The following is a 13,850-nucleotide window of genomic DNA, read 5'->3' on the forward strand; positions in this document are numbered from 1 at the left end:
TTTCCCGTTTGATATTTGCCGAATGGGCATATATATAACTGTCTGGGACAGAAAAGGATTGCAGTCTTTACACCCCTTACAATGCGTAACCAGATTCGACCCCGTACCAATCTCTAGTGATCTATCGTTTTCCCGTAACGAAACATTGATACATCTGCCAGTTTTACCCACATACATTTTCTCACAATATAACGCAATCCTGTATACCACACCCACTTTACAAGAAACATAAGGATACTCATGCTTCACCCGACAAGTGTTTTTTTTTCCGAACCTTGTCGAATGATACTGCCAGCACGGGAAACATTTCAGGCATCAAAGACGCATATTCTGGAATTATGCAGGACAACCTTGCCATGCGAGCGAGTAAAAATCTAAATAGCGCATGTATACTCGGAAATTCGCTTCGGAGAAAAAGCGTCCAATAATTTACCAATTTGGCAGCTTTAAAAACAAACAGGCAGTACTCGCAAACACAAAAAAATTAAAAGGTGAAGCATTCAATATATCGAAAGGTTTCTGAGAAAGCATGTGGAACTAAAGAAGGCAAATATGGGGTTATGATAACGTTAATTAAGCGGAAGGAGACGAGGTGAATTTTAGGTATAATAGTTTGTTTATAAATAATGTCAAGTATATATATATATATATATATATATATATATATATATATATATATATACCAGGTGTCCCAGCTAAATGTAACCAAGCTTTTAAAAAACACGGGGTGTCCTAGCCGTCTGAAACGAAATGAGGGTTGTTTAGAGTCGCGTGACCTAGTCTGCAGTGTTTTTTTTCGTTCTTCAAGGTTGACTAATTAGTTAAGATTAATTAACTAACTTTTTAATTATTGACTTCAGGAACAAAGTGTGAGTTGAAAAGTTGTAGAACGCTTTGAGAAACAGCTTACTGAGACATTTGCAGCAAAGTAATTTTTACGTAAAGTTGTTTTTTTACCGGCCTTTAACCGTAACCCGCACAATAAGAAAAAGCTTTCACATGACAACTGTGCCACTTCAACGCCCCAAGACGCGCCTTAAAGAGTAAAGTCCATTTTTTCTGAAGTCCTCTCCTCGATGAGACTTTGGGTGCACATTGGGGCAGAGAAGTGAGCGAGCAGCTGGTCACGCGACAACTTCCTTTTAAGGCCAATAAATGAAGCTACGTAAATCGTAACTTGACGGAAACAGAACTACTAGCGGTTTTTCGAGGTTATCTAAAACTTTTGCATTGACATTTTCTTCCTGAGGTTAATAGTTAAAAAGTTAGCTAACTAAACTTAGCTAATTAAAGAACTTTGAAGAGCGAAAAAAGTACTCAAGACTAGGCCACGCGACTATGAACAACCCTGAGTTGGTTTCACTGGACTAGGACACTTCGCCTTTTTTAAAAGTTTGGTTACATTTAGCTGGGACACCCGGTATATATATATACACACACACCGGGTGTCCCAGCTAAATGTAACCAAACTTTTAAAAAAGGCGAAGTGCACTAGTCCAGTGAAACCAACTGAGGGTTGTTCGTTGTCGCGTGGCCTAGTCTTGAGTATTTTTTTCGCTCTTCAAAGTTAATTAATTAGTTAAATTTAATTAGCTAACTTTTTAATTATTGACTTCAGGAAGGAAGTGTCAATGAAAAAGTTTTAGATCCCCTCGAAAAACCGCTAGTAGTGCTGTTTCCGTAAAGTTACGATTTACGTACCTTCATTTATTGGCCTTAAAAGAAAGTGATCCCGTGACCAGCTGCTCGCTCACTTCTCTGCCACAATGTGCACCCAAAGTCTCATCGAGGAGAGGACTTCGGAAAAAAACGGATTTTATTCTTTAAGGCGCGTCTTGGGACTTTGAAGCGGCGCAGTTGTCATGTGGAAGCTTTTTCTCATTGTGCTGGTTATGGTTAAAGGCCGATAAAAAAACTACTTTACGTAAATATTACTTTGCTGCGAATGCCTCAATAAGCTGTTTCTCAATGCGTTCTACAACTTTTTCATTGACACTTTGTTCCTCAAGTCAGTAATTAAAAAGTTAGTTAATTAAGTTAAACTAATTAGTCAGGAGCACAGACCTTTGGGCTAGTTGGTTCATAGCAGACAGGTACAAGCGCTAAAAAAACACGGACAGAGAAGAGACTTGGACAACACGAGCGCTCGTGTTGTCCAAGTCGCTTCTCTGTCCGTGTTTTTTTAGCGCTTGTACGTGTCTGCTAATTAGTCAACCTTGAAGAACGAAAAAAATACTCCAGACTAGGTCACATGACTCTAAACAACCCTCATTTGGTTTCCGACGGCTAGGACAGCCCGTGTTTTTTAAAAGCTTGGTTACACTCAGTTGGGACACCTGGTATACGAAGTCTGTTAGAAAAGTATCTGACCTTTGCCCGAAGAAAAAAAACTGGCATAACTGGAGCGTTAGAAACCTAATAACCTTAAAGGTAGTCTCCTTGGGGCTCCATATACATCTCCCAGCGGTGCTGCCATTGTTGGAAGTATTCCGAAAAGGCCCTATTCGGAATGGAAGTTAGCTCTGCTGTCGTTGCAGCCATAATGTCCTTTCTTTTCTGAAATCGCGCTCCTTTCAATAGCCTCTTGATTTTAGGAAACAGCCAGAAGTCGTATACGAGGACATATCAGGAGAGTAAGGAGCCTGTTGAACTACACGAGTCTGGTTTTTCGCCAGAAAAGTCTGAATCAAATGAGAGGAATGTGCAGGAGCAATGCCGCGAGGGATGCGCCAATTTCTTGTTGACCTCAATTCCGGTCTCTTGCGCCGCACAGCACCACGTAGGCAATGGAAGACATCCCTGTAGTACTCTTTAGTCATTCTATGACCCTGTGGGGTGCGTACTCGTGGTGTGCCACACAGAGGGAGTCAAAAAAGCAGTCAGCATCACTTTGACATTGCTGCGCACTTCGCGGGCCTTTGGTCTTGGTGACGTGGAATGCGTCCTCTGTGACGACTGGGATTTGGTTTCCGGGTCGTACCCGTACACCCAAGACTCGTCACTAGTGATTACGGCGTCGGTGAAGTCAGGGTAACTGTTTGTGGAATCCAGCATCTCCTGTGAGACTTCAACACGAAGCTGCTTTTTCTCCATCGACAGCAGCTTCGGCACGAATTTCGCTGCCACTCTCTCCATCGCCAAATCTTCGGTGATAATGGAATGTGCAGAAAAATTGCTTTTGTTCACCTCTCCCGCAATTTCTCGGATAGTCACACAACAGTTCTGCATCACCACAGCGTTCACTTCGGCAATTACCTGGTCATTTCGGCATGTTGATGGCTGACCGGAGCGTGGCTCTCTCTCCACGGATGTGCGGCCGTCTTTAAACCAGTTGCACCACTGCTTAATCTGTGTGCTGCTCATAGCATCATCACCGAAAGCCGTCTGAACATTTCGAATGGTTTCCACTTGGCTGTCGCCAAGTTTCTGGCAAAATTTGAGTTAGTAGCGCAGCTCCTCTCGCTCCGCCATTTTCCTTGCAACAAAAAACCGACGAGAGCACTGGCGCACTGCCTCACTCAAACGCTGCTTCCCAGCGACTGACGCTATCGGCAGGCGGGAAAAAATTCGTGCATGCGCACGAGGGTTCAAGGTCAGCTGCTGTAAGCGCGCTTGTTTCATATCCATCAGGTGTTCGCAAAAAAAATAAAGTCGGATACTTTTCCAACAGACCTCGTATATATATGTATATATAACGTGTCCATAGAACCTGTTGTGCGGGTCAATTGACAAAGGAGAGTAACTAATAGTAGCTTTTCCATACTAATGATTACCTCACGTACTATAAGGAATAAAACAGATGAATTTTTCAGCCTTCTTGTAATGACTGAGCCGCCAGTGGTCCTTGGATCTGAATCACGGCTCGTCAGTGACTTATGCGGCTTCGGAGTATTACCACGGCACCACAACTGTTATCGGAAACATCAAAGCAGCCGTGGTGGTGGCGTCTGTGTGCTAGTGAATAAAGACATTCTTCCCGCAATATAGTTATTGCAGGGGGCGGCAGAAAGATGGGTGGGGGATAAGATTAAGGAGTTTGCGGTATTTAGGGGGCCACAACTGGCACAGGACAGGGATAATTGGAGAAACATGGATGAGGCTTTGTCCTACAGTGGGCGCAATCAGGCTGATGATGATGATGATGATGATGATGTGTTATTGATGTCTGCCAAAGTGACACTTTGCGGGTTGAAATGAAATTACACAATGGAAAACAGTTTCTCTATGTTCATTTTCCCGTCCCCTTGAAAGCCAAACTCAAGTTTTTATCGATCTGTCAAATGCCATTGAAACCGTTGATACTGAGTGTCTTATTAGCGGCGACTGTAATCTCCCCGGGATAGACCGGTGAAACAAAGACAATGCGTAAAGTGCAAGTGTTATGGTAAGCAGAGAAATTATCAAAATATGCAATTTGTTTACTATAACACATCTAGCAATGCAGCCCACACGTGGCGAGATTATTTTAACCTTCCTTTTACAGATTTGCTGTGGACGGCGCAATCCACCCTTCTATTAGCGGGCTTAGCCAATCACAACGCTGTTCTGTGTAACATAAACTTAAGATATGCGAAGATTGCAAGCAGGAGGCGCAGGTGCGTTTATAGCTGCAGAAATCCCTGTGTAAACACGATATCGTCTGCAATAGCCGCATACTTTGACCTATTCTTGACGCTTTCAGCATCGGAAGGTGTGAATGAATTGTGCGGCCCATTTAGAAAAAAAAACTGCTTGAATTGTGTGAACAATTTGTGCTTTATGGTTGTTGACACCAGGGGGTAGTAAAAACAAACCGCGGTTCACGAAGGAAGTGCGCAGAGTTTCTCGGCGAAGGCAGAAAACATACAAAGCTAGTAAAAAGAACCCATCAGCCTCCAAGAAAGATGAACAAGTAGGGCTACTAGCGAATTAAACTCTGCTGCTACACAATCAAAACTTGCATATTTTAACTCTATAAATTCACGAATGAAAGATCCTCCTGCAGAATTTTTGAATATTATCAAAATAAATCGTAAATACGCCGCAGTGGCTAAGTGGTTATGGTGCTCGGCCCTGAACCGAAAGACGTGGGTTCGATCCCGGCCGCGGCGGTTGAATTTCAATGGAGGCGAAATTCTAGAGGACTGTGTACTGTGCGATGTTAGCGCCCGTCAAAGAACCCCAGGTGGTTGAAATTTCCGGAGACCCTCACTACGACGTCCCTCATAGCTTGAGTCTCTTTGGGTTGTTGGGACCCCATAAACCAAAATAAATCGTAAAGATGATATTTCAATACCCTCTCTTGATCATGATGGGGCACTGTTGTTCATGAAAACGCGGTTCAAGCCGCATGCTTCAATTTTTTTTTTTTTGCGTCGCTCGTTGGTATACCTGCTGATGTCAGTGCCGCATCTTTAAACTTCGGCAGAATGTGGGCTGAGAGTATGGACGATATAGTCATTGATTCTAGGGGAATTGAGCTGTTAATACTAAGACTTAAGTAGTCAAAAGCAGCCGGACCTCATGACTTGCCTCCTCGTTTACCGTTTCTCTGTGCTTCTTTCGTCTCTCGATATTTATGCCTTATTTTTACAAAACCAATACAACAAAGCACCTTGCCTGAAGACTTGCAACTGGCCAACGTAGTATTTATATACGAATCGCTACCTCGCAGTAATGTTTCTAATTACCGACCTATCTCTCCGTCAAGCTACATTTGTAATTCATTTCAACATGTCCTTTTTACTAGCAATATAAAACATACATACTTAAGCACTGCTAAGTGCTAATGAACACTGATTTCCCAGTGGGATTTTAGCTATCACTAAACTTACTGAATTAACACAAGATTTATTGAACGCATTTGATATTTTTTTAAGGTTTTATTTTTTTTTAAGATTTCAAAAAACATTCGATGTTGTGCCAATCATTTATTGGTTGAAAAGCTTTCGTTTTATAACATTAGCCATCTAGTGTTTTCCTGGATCAAAGGATGCCAAATTTAGAGACATCAGCGTGTAGTCATTAGCAGTATAAATACGGCCGAAGTTGATAAGTTAGTTATATGGGGTTTTACGGCGCATAAGCAACTAGGGCTATCATGCGCCAAACACAAGGTTAGATGATGTTATGTCAAGTGTACAGAGGTTACATTATAATAGATTTAAAACATTGGCTTTCTTTAGAAACTTACAAACAAGTGAAAATTCGACAAGTGTTTGCTCGCCTAAAAGCAATGCGGGATGAAATGGAATGTGTTCATTGTAAAATACCTTAAAAAATTTTTTTCTAAGTTCTTCGAGATGGGAACAAGAAATTAAAATGTGATTTACTGTGAGCTCCTCACCACACATTTCACACACGGGTTTGTCTTTTTTTGTTAATAAGAAGTTATGGGTGATGTGTGTGTGACCTATGCGTAAACGACATAAAATTACTTCTATAAAACGTTCTTTATGGTGGCATGATTTCCATTCTTTTAAAATGGGCTTTATGGTATGCAGCTTGTTGTGTCCTTCATTTTCCCAAAAAGCTTGCCACTTGGCTCTTAGTCTGCTATGCAATAACTTCATGTAATCCCTAGGAGGCAAATTCACATGTTTTATTTCCATGGTTCTAGTTTGTGCAGCACACATGTCGGCTCTCTCATTGTCCCTAATGCCAATGTGACTGGGAACCCAGCAGAATGTTATAACATGTTTTCGTGTTGTGACCTTTACTATATTGTGTATGATGCTTCCAATCAGTGACTCCGTGGCATTTTTGGAGTTTAATGCTTAAGGACGCTGAGTGAATCTGTGTAAATGATGCTGTTTTTGATGTTTTCATTTGTTACTTTCTGTACCGCAACACTGATAGCATAACACTCCGCGGTGAAAACTGTAGCACATGAGGGCAGTCGTACTGCATTTTCATTTATTCCTTGTATTACTGCGCTTCCTACATGAGCATGAGTTTTTGACCCGTCAGTATAAAATGCAGTGTAATTTCTGTATTTTTCTTGTAGTGCTAGATATTCTTGTATTATATGGTCGTGTGGCGTACAGGTTTTACTGAAGCGTGTTAGTGTGACGTCACACACTGTGGGGAGAGAGTACCACGGCGGTAGCGCTTCGTGTCTTGGGGCAATATTTTTAATTTCGTTTAGTATGTTCAGAGCTTGGCATTTTTCTTCGAGGCGCAAGAGCAACGCCTTAATCGCGTGAGGCTTTTTATTGAAGAGTATTCGGGATGGGCATTTTGTCACAATTGGGTAACAGAGATGTTTGGGCTGAGAAGGGATTTTGAGGATGTATGTACAAGTTAGTGCAGTTCTTCGATCTTCTATGGAAGGTTCATTCGTTTCCACATACAGACTTGCTATTGGTGAAGTTCTGTAAGCACCGGAAGACAACCTTAAACCAAGATTGTGGATAGGATCCAGTCGTTTTATGTAGGATGGTCTTGCTGAGCCATATACGATGGACCCATAGTCTAACTTAGAGCGAACCAGAGAACGATATATATGTAAATGGCATGCCCTATCAGACCCCCAGCGTTTTCTTGACAGTAGTTTCAGTATATTCAGGGCCTGGGAACCTTTTTTCTTTAAGCTATTTATATGTGGCAAGAAAGTGAGCTTTTTATCGAAAGTTACTCCTAGAAATTTATGCTCTTGTTTGACAGGTAATGGGGTCTGGTTTAGATATAGTGTGGGGTCGGCCTGTAGGCCTCGTCTCAAAGAGAACAGAACCGCTACTGTTTTCTGAGGAGAAAATCTAAATCCGTTTCTATCTGCCCAGGTGGCCAGTTTATTTATTGTTATTTGTATCTGTCGCTCACAGGTAGGTATGCTGGAAGACGTGCATGCTATTTGGAGGTCATCTACGTAAACTGAGTACATTATGGATTTTGGGATTACTTTTCCTATGGAGTTTATTTTGATGAGGTCGTGCTGAGGATGCACCCCTGGGGTACGCCAGTTTCTTGTATAAAAGTGTTGGAGAAGGTTGCGCCTAGGCGGACTCGGAACGTGCGGTTGGTTAGGAAGTCGTTCAAACAGCTCAGCATCCTGCCGCGCATACCTAGGTCCGCTAGGTCACGGAGGATACCGAACCTCCACGTGGTATCGTAAGCCTTCTCCAGATCGAAGAAGACCCCGATACAGTGTTGCTTGTGGATGAACGCTTCCCGGACTGTGTTCTCAAAGCGAACAAGGTGATCGGTTGTGGAACATGTCTTTTTAACCCGCATTGGTGTATATCTAAAAGTCGCCGGGACTGAAGTATGAAGGTGTCGTGTCCGGTCGCGAAGTGTTGTGTCCCCTTTTTGCTTTTGTGTGTGTGCGCCCCCGCGTCCTCCTCCTAACGACCACTCGCATCCTCCTCCTAACGACCACTTGCCTTTCGTCGCACGCTGTCGCCACTGTCGTGTCCGGTCGCTGTGTTGAATGCAGCGAAAGACGCACACGGTACTTTTAGACTTCGTTTATTTAAAGCCGATGAGGGTGCGACCAGCGTCGACCGAGGCAGGAGCCGAACTGGCCGCCCGAAGAAGGGAGGGAGCGGAGAAGCGTCCACGGGAGGGAGTGGCTTCCCAGAACAGGAGGAGGGTGCGGGGGCGCACCATGGGGGGGGCATCTGGCGACAGCGTGCGACGAAAGGCAAGTGGTCGTTAGGAGGAGGATGCGAGTGGTCGTTAGGAGGAGGACGCGGGGGCGCACACACACAAAAGCAATAAGGGGACACAACAGAAGGTTAGTCTGATGTTTAGAATGCTTTCGAATGATTTTGCTATACAGCTAGTGAGTGCTATTAGCCTGTAACTGGTGGTACTAGTTGGTGGCTTGCCAGGTTTTAGAAAGGGTACTATGATTGCTTCTCTCCATGCTTGGGGGATTTCTCCACTCATCCATATTTTATTGAAAAATTTTAGGAGAGCCTCTATGGCAGTCTCAGAGAGGTGAGCAAGCATGGCATAATGTATATTGTCTGGGCCTGGTGCTGCCTTTTTACCGGATGTTAGTACTGCGTTTAGTTCCTGCATTGTAATAAGCTGATTGTAGTCTTCATGTATGCATGTTCTGAAGGGAAGTTTTTGTTTTTCTACTATTGTTTTGTGCTTTTGAAAGGAGTGTGTGTAGTTGGCTGAGCTTGATACTGTAGCAAAATGCTCACCCAATATGTTGGCCTGCTCTTCTAATGTTGTTTGAGTACCGGGTGTTAGCATTGGAAATGTGAAAGGAGTAAAATTTCCAGTGAATTTGCGCACCTGCTCCCACATTTTTTTGGATGTTACTGAGCTGTTTATCGAGGATATGCACTGTTGCCATGATGCCCTTTCTGCGTTGCGTCTGATGTATCGTGCTGTTGCTCTTGCTTTTTTAAAGTTGATGAGATTCCCATGTGTTCGATATCTCCGAAAAATGCCCCAGGCTTTGTTTTGTTTCTTTTTTGCATCTTTACATTCTTTTGTGTGCCAGTATTTGTGATTTTTTTTTACTATTCCAGAGGATTGAGGAATAGCTAAATGTGCGGCAGCTAAGATACAATTGGTTTGGTTTAGTTTGGTTTATGGGGTTTAACGTCCCAAAGCGACTAAGGCTATGGTGAATTTTTCATTTATCTCATTGATGTCAACATTTTCTAAAACTATTTTCTCTAATGTAGCTTGTGCTGTAAAAAGTTGCCAGTCAGCTAAATGTAGCTTCCAACACCGTGGTCTTGTGGGAATAACTGTTAGCGAGGATGAAAGACTTATTACGACAGGGAGATGATCACTTCCATATGGATTGTCTAAAACACTCCAGTTAAAATCGTTAAAAACAGACGGTGAACTAAAAGACAAATCTAAAACACTCATTTTCCCCGAGGTTGGAGAGCAGTATGTAGGTTTATTAGAGTTGAGTAAACAGACGTCATTGCATAAAATAAAATCCTCTACGAGATGGCCTCTAGCGTCAGTTTTCTCACTTCCCCAAAAATATGAATGTGCATTAAAATCTCCAACTACCAGGTATGGCTCTGGTAGCTGCTCTAAAAGATCCTCTAAGTCATGTAGTGTTAAATTAAAGTGCGGATCGATATACAGTGAGCACACTGTGATGGTTTTATGGGCAACCAGAGTGGCTGCGGCAGCTTCAAGTCTTGTTTTTAGTTTAAGCTCTCGAGCCGGGACGCCGCTTTTCACTACGATGGCTACGCTTCCCGATAGTCGGCTCGCCTGTTCCCGATCGCGGCGGAAAACAGTGTAATTCTTTAGAAAGTTATTTTTTTGGGGACCTAAATTTGTTTCTTGTAGACATAAGGCGACAGGAGCGTGTGCTCCTTGTATGTCTTTTATGTCACTGTAATTGTTTAAAAGTCCTCTACAGTCCCATTGTATTATAAAAGCCATCTTAATTTTGTGTTTCTATAGGGTGGAAAGGTAGATCAAGTTGTTGTTGGCCCCGTGACTCGGGGCCTGTCTTTTTTTGATCGATCCAGAGAGCTCCGCCGACCGTCCGACGTGGACGGCGCGGGGCTGCCCGGGGCCGTGTCCATCGCCTCTGCGGAGGCGCTGCACGACCGTGCAGGAGGCACGTTCGCGTTCGAGTTTGACCTCGACCTGTGGGAAGAGGTCTTGAGGCCCGCCGACCCGGGGGTCTGCGCAGCCTTACTTCCAGTTGGCGGAGCAGCGTTAGCTGCTCTGCCTTGGGGCGCGGATGGCACCGCCACAGGCTCACTGCGTGTGACCTGGACGGGTGCCGAAGCCTGGTGTGGTGCGCCGCGCCCACGCACCACATCGGCGAAGTTTTGTTTTGTTGTGAAGGAGAATGAGTTCGTGAGTGAAAAACGCCTTCTCGCTTCTTTCAATGAAATGTTTTCCCTTGTCTTTATGGTGATTATCTCCTTTTCTTTTTTCCAGGACGGACACGCCCTGGAGTACGCTGCATGGTCTCCTTCACAGTTTGCGCAGTGCGGGGCTGCGTCACATTGATCAGAATGATCCTTCGAGGCGCATTTCGCGCACGTTTTCCGGCCGCGGCAACTTTGTGAGCCGTGACCGAACCTTTGGCAGTTGAAACATCGGCGAGGGTTGGGAATGTATGGTCTTACATTAACTTTCAGATATCCTACTTCGACTGTGTCGGGCAGTGTGCTGGTGTTGAACGTCAGGATCATGTGTTTTGTGTCTATTTCCTTATTATCCTTCCGGATCTTGATTCTGTGAACATCTATCACGTCTTGGTCACTCAGACCTCCGAGCATCTCTTTTTCAGTGATGTGGACAAAGTGATTTTCGGATATAACGCCTCGGACGATGTTCAGAGATCGGTGTGACGTCACGGAGACAGGAATATCCCCAACAGATACAATGTTTACGAGTTTTGAGTGTTGGACGTTGTCACGTAGTTCGAGCAGTAAGTCACCGCTGGCCATTTTAGATACCTTGTAGCCAATGCCCAAGGCTTCTGTCAAACACTTTGACACTAGGAAGGGGGACAGGATTCTAGCTTGCTTATCTTGTACTTCACTATGAATCACATGGTACTTAGGAAAACTGACTTTTCTTTTTTGAAAAAACTGTTCTGCTTCGTTCCGCCCTAACTTGAGAGAGCGATCTGGTTTGGAAAAAGGGGGAGCCATAAAAATTCTAGTTTTTCGGTCATGGCGCCAGCCACCCACCATGGAGCCCAACAAGGGGACGGGACAGGAACTTGCAAGCAAGTCCTGCCCACGCCAGCTGTACACCTTAACTATAACCTAATATGACTCAACTCAGGGTAGTTGGTCACACACGGTTAACCCTCGCCGCCAGGAAAAAGAGGAAAAAACGAAGAAAAGAGGAGGAGACAGGAGAGTTGTAAGAAAGAGATAGGAAAGTGAAAGATAGAGGGGAGGATAGGAAAAGGCGACTGCCGATTTCCCCCGGTCGGGTCAGGCCGGAGGTGCCGTCTACAGGAAGCTGGGGCCAAAGTGGTGTGTTGCCTCCGCCGAGGGGCCTTAAGGGTCCAAACGCTCGGCATCGGCTCAACCACCAGGATCCCCTTTTCCCCGGACACGGCGATGCCACGCACGGCTAAGCGCGAATGCTCGGGTCCGTGGTGACGCATTGTTCACCATCAACCCCCTGCGGGGATGTCCCTGCGGATGGGCCGAAGTTGAAGTCAAATCAACAGTGCTGCACGGTTCTGTTCTGGGTCCTCTATTGTTTTAATTTATACGAATTATACAGTTATTGGACTCTCCTCGCCAGTACGGCTCTCCGTCGTTGGTTCCGTGGGTCATCTGTTTTTAACAATCAAGACAATTGTGCCGCCTTTCAACATGATTCGAATAATATTATTGACTGGTGTAGTGCTTGCGGTATGCATATCATTTTGCAAAACAGTGTTCACACGTTTTTCACAACAAAACAATCGTCTTACGAAAATAAATATTCCAGAAAAACCACCGAGCTACTTCCCGTGCGCGGGTGTAAATATCAGGCGTAGTTTTTAACCTTTGTTTGTCATGGAATAGTCATATTTCAAACATTATTGCAAGGAGAAATCGGACACTAGGCTTTCCGCGTCGTAATACTAAGCGGTTTCTGGCTGAAACACAACATATGTCAGGCCTGTATATGACTCCGCCTGTACCGTGCGAGACCCATGGCTAAAATTTGACATTCAACGAGTAGAAAACTGCAACATTTAGGGGTGCGGTATATTTTTGGCGATTACACCCGACTGTTCAGTGTATTGGGGGCTAAGCAAAGTGTTTGTTGAAAGTCGTTATGAATGCGCAGGAAGGAAATAAGGTAGTTTTTCAAGATATTTTTCATTCCCAAACAGGAGTAAAACAAAGCAAGTATTTTCCCCCAGTTATGTTTTCTCAAGACGAGACTATGTCAGGTCCAGAACTGAGAAGTATGAAATGATGTTCCCCGATCAACTGCAGAATGGAGCCGCTTACCGCGTGATATTGCCACGTAACACTGCAGTGGCCGTTCGTTCGTGCTCACAGCCGCAGAAAAGGGGTGTTATCACTGTTGTTCATGACGCGAGAAGCGATCTGACTAATCTTTATTGATCACAGCTATGTAGAGCTGCATCTACGTGATTCCAGACTACTGCAGATAATCTTGACCTATTATCTCGAAGTTTCCTTGCCGGCTTTAAATTGAGCGATGCCGCGAGCGGCTGACATTCGTCGTTCGACGACTGACGAGCACATTTGTTGCTTACGCCGCCGCCGAGTGATTCAGTTCTTTTGCGGGCGCAAGTCAACCCAAATAAAGAGCTTTGTTTCCAAGTCTTGTTGGTGTCTTTCTGACCGCTGGACTGCCGTCACTACAACGTGACATCTGGTGGAGGTGCTGGGTAGCCTTCCATGTTCCGGACACCCCCTACAAGTGGTGACGCCAGCCCTCTGATTCATTCACCGCAGGACCCGAGTACAGTCAACCGCGCAAGCCGACCTCTGCTAGGGGACGCACCTGAGTTCGGGATTCTGCCGGAGCCTACCCGGAAGTGAAAGCAAACAGCAACGTCCGCCATGAGTTTGCCCCAGACATCGACTCCAATCATTCTGCAGCAGCCCAGGGTACCACCAACCTTGGACGCTTCGCCTGGCACCGACCCCGAAGAATGGTTGGAACAGTTCGACCGTGTGGCTATTTTTAACCAATGGGACGATGCGACGAAATTAAGGTACGTCTTCTTCGCCTTGGATGGACCAGCAAGAATCTGGTTTCAGATAGAGGAAGCTAGTCTCACGAACTGGGAAACCTTCAAGGAACAGCTTCTGAAGACCTTCACAAGCGTCGTGAGAAAGGAGAGAGCCCAGCAGCTCCTTCAATCTCGCCTACAACACCCAAACCAGACCGTTGCAGTGTACACTGAGGAGATGAAGCGTCTCTTCCGGCGT

The sequence above is a fragment of the Amblyomma mixtum genome, chromosome 3 (assembly GCF_055824585.1).
Source record: "Amblyomma mixtum isolate Tamu chromosome 3, ASM5582458v1, whole genome shotgun sequence".
NCBI classification, from domain to species: domain Eukaryota; kingdom Metazoa; phylum Arthropoda; class Arachnida; order Ixodida; family Ixodidae; genus Amblyomma; species Amblyomma mixtum.